Here is a 3,768-nt window from a genome sequence, read left to right on the forward strand (position 1 = left end):
TGGGCAAGTGTCAACAGATGATGAATTTCGGACAAGTGTCAGCAGATGATAAATTTTGGGCAAATGTCAGCAGATGATGAATTTTGGACAGACGCCAGCAGATGATAAACTTTGGGCATGTGTCAGCAGTGGCCGAACTACGACGCGGGTTTGATTCTGTCAGAAACGGATACGTAGGCGCCCGAGGATAAGGCTCAACCCACCATATATGTAATTTATGGGTCGACGACCAATGATTATAATTTGACGCAACAGAAGCAAGAGTTAATCCCCGACGAAGTTTCAGGTATGATCTCTTCTTATGGCTGGCGAGCTTACATACGCAAGTCTAATGGACTATAAACGACCCGCAGAATCCTCGGGTCGAGAGGGACCTGGGGTGTACTTTGACTTTCGCCTTGTCCAAGCCTCAGTCAAAGTGGGGGCTCTATAGATACCCGTATCAGTCGATATTGGAATTTATAGAGAACCCGACAAACACCCGATGATGATAGGACACATGTATTCACTAGTTGGCATTGTCATTATTTGGAGTTCGTTTTACGATGTAGAATGGGCGTCGTCGATGAAGCGTTTTATTAATGATACTTATTTTAAACGTTTTATTTCTTATTTAATTTAAACGATGTTTAAATTAGGAGTTTTAATTCATTTTATTTATTTAATTTGAATTTATTTTGAATTTATTTTATTGAAAGTAAAATAAATAATTGATTTGAAAAATCATTTTATGAGTGTATTTGATTTGAAAAATCATTTATTTTAATGTGTTAATTGATTTGAAAAATCGAATTTGAAAATTTAAAACTCGTTTCAAACACGCGTTTTGGAGCTCGATTTTAGCTCGGTTTTTGAGCCCGTTTTCTTTACGAGTTGGCACGAATCTCGAGTACATTAACCAACCTAAGCCTCTACCCATCCAACCCCAGTTCGAACCCTCATAACCACGGCCCAAATCCCGTCCCAAACACTACCCAACAGCCCGCATAAAACACGAGCAGCCCCCCTGTTTTGCGTGCCAAATCCCGAGCACAAAACCCGCTCCAAATACCACCAAAACCCGTGCCCATTAACCCTAACCCATACCCTAGTATCCTACCCATATTACCTTAGCTTAACCACCAATAAAACCCCTCACAAAGCCTCTCAAACCCTCACAAAAGCTGTTGGACAGCAGCTATGTGCAAACCGAGCCCGTCTGCCTCTCCCCTCTAAAACCCTACCTTAACTCCTTATAAATACCCCTCTTTCACCATACATTCATTCCTCTAAGTTCTCCATACATACTAACTTCACTTACAATCTTTAAACTCCAGAAACAAACCCTAATTGCCTCCCAAAAACCCTCGACAAAACCGACTTACAAACTGAGAACCAGTTTGTGTGTTCTCTTTGAAACCCTTCGTTCTCCCTTCAAACCTCCATCAAAATTCGAGTTTCTTGTTCCAAATTAACCATACAATATCCATCTACACATTAGACAAAGATTTACGAGCTAAATTGCCCTTGAGAGTACACGAATTCCCCGAAAAAGCAGTGTTATACACTCTGTTTTTGCGGCTTTTCTGTCTGTCGATTCTGTTTGTGCTCGTTTTTCGTGCCCAATAACTCAAAACGAGCAGGGATTGTTTTAATATCTCTGTTCTCCTCTCTTTCTAGTTTTCAAAACATCTTTTAAATCGAATTTTCCTGTCTGTCCAGTTCTGTTTGTGCTGTCCAGATTTGCAAAAAAACGTGTTGTTTGCTTTGTTTCTTCGTCGACGACGGCCTCTCGAGATAAAATCTACCATCGATTACGACCCAAGACGGTGTCAACGATACATGTAGATTGAGGGTGCATCAAATCCTCCTCTTTCTCCCTTTTATTTCGTTTTTTATGTTTGTTTTCTTATAGTTCATTTTTGTTTGTTTATCGTTTTTGTTTATCGATTGTTATCATTAACTACGAAACTAGTTTAGTCCGAGTATGAGTTAAAGTACCACCATGAACACCCGCGTTGACTTGAGATGGGAAAGAAACCGCTACGTCAGTCGGTCGTACACCCCCGTCTCATTTACATATCCTCGTGTTCAAGGTAGGGCATTAATAAAATGAATTCTGACTTTGCTCTTCGCTTTTGACCCCTCTTTTGTTTCACGTAATTCGACCCACCTTAGGACCATTCAAATGTTAGTTTGACCTCTGATTGTTAACATATAACTCGTTTAGATGACATTAGATCAATTTAATAACCTAATTAGACACGTTAGGGTACATCGACATAGCTTTAAAAATCAACTGGCGATTCTGTAACTTAATTGAACGCATCTCTCTCTTTCACCTAATTTCTCGTTAGTATAAGAGTGCGTGATTAGCACCTTCTTATTAACACTCGATGAGTTAAATTAATTAGCAAACTTGACCTAATTTGACCCCTTTAGGCCGTGTAGAATGCGCGTTTGCAAGGTATCTTTTCAAATCGATCAACGTCGTTTCTAACTTGTCTTCTAGCCCGCTTTCGAACTTGTTTCGCAATCAATTGATCTAACTAATGAACCTGACCTAGGACCTAGGGTGGACGTGGCTTAGGCCCGTGAGAGTGGCCATGGTTTGGCCGTGTCCTTTTGGCCTTCTTGTTTCGTTTGTTTTACATCGTTTGTTCTTTATTGTTTTGTTGCTTGTAATTTATCGTTTGTTCATCGAGTTGTAATTTTCAAGTTAGCTTTCTTTTATCGAGTCAAAACCTCTTCCAAAAACCTTAGTCTTGTTTGGTTAGATGGTTGTGCCCCAATGTATGCAAGAGCGTAGTAAATCGCATGTTGTTTAAAGCAACATGGCCCGATTTATGCTAATGCATGCTTTGGTGCGTAGCCCTATGTCTAATTCGATAAGATTAAGTGAAAGCACGCATTATGAGGAGTGACCCAAGGCCGTGAGTCATGTAAGCCGTGGGCCACCCCCCTTGTGCACGTTTTCCTAGGCCGAATGGCCGTGTAATGTGTCATGTACGGTTTTGTGTATAGCGTTGTATTTTAGATCGAGTTGTATCTTTAATTTATCGTTGCGTCGGCATGAAATGCCTGGGTTGTAATAGGGTAGATCCCAACGGCTCCCCCATTCCCATCAAGCCTTGTTTGCTTTGTTTTGTATGTTGTTAGATCAATCAACCCACATGCTAAATTACAACTTTGACAAAGTTAGTTTAGTTGCATCTAAATCGACATAGAAACTTCACATGTTAGGGTTTTAAAACGATGTTTGCATATCATATATCGTAGTAGCTATGACCTTGTTTAAAATCCGACACTTGACTTAGTAGAGGCCGTTATCGACGGGCGGGGTTAGGTGTCCTTATGGGCTTCCTAACACGTACCCTCACCCCTTACTCAAGATCTATGGTTTGTGGATCCGTCTAAATACCATTGGATTACGAGAGTCATTCAAATCGAGTGATATAGGGTACAAGTCTTTATCTTTAATCACTCGTAGTCGATTGGCTTTATGCTTTTCGACGAAAGGTGTAAAGTTGACTTGAACGGTTCCAAGTTCCCAAAAAACTTGGTGGCGACTCTAATTTGTCTTAATTCGATTCGAAAGAACCTCGAGTCGATTATACCTAGTGTGGATCCCGCGGACGCAGTTCCCGAGGGCCTTGTCCACAGAGTGATATACCAAGCCGGTATTCCATGGTGAGGACAACTAGCAATCAAGTCTTGGTACCTATCACATGCTTCTCCCAAGGACTCTCCATCCTCTTGTTGAAATGTATGGATCTCGTTTCGGAGCAT

The 3,768-nt window shown here is 40.9% G+C and overlaps 1 non-coding gene across 1 annotated transcript; it reads left to right on the forward strand.

The window, feature by feature from the left end:
• The first annotated feature begins 3,661 nt into the window (after positions 1–3,661).
• On the forward strand, positions 3,662–3,768 carry LOC141650017 (small nucleolar RNA R71). Its single transcript, XR_012546082.1, has one exon. It is a non-coding gene; the product is annotated as a small nucleolar RNA R71 (small nucleolar RNA).

The sequence above is a fragment of the Silene latifolia genome, chromosome 3 (genome assembly GCF_048544455.1).
Source record: "Silene latifolia isolate original U9 population chromosome 3, ASM4854445v1, whole genome shotgun sequence".
Taxonomy (NCBI): Eukaryota; Viridiplantae; Streptophyta; class Magnoliopsida; order Caryophyllales; family Caryophyllaceae; genus Silene; species Silene latifolia.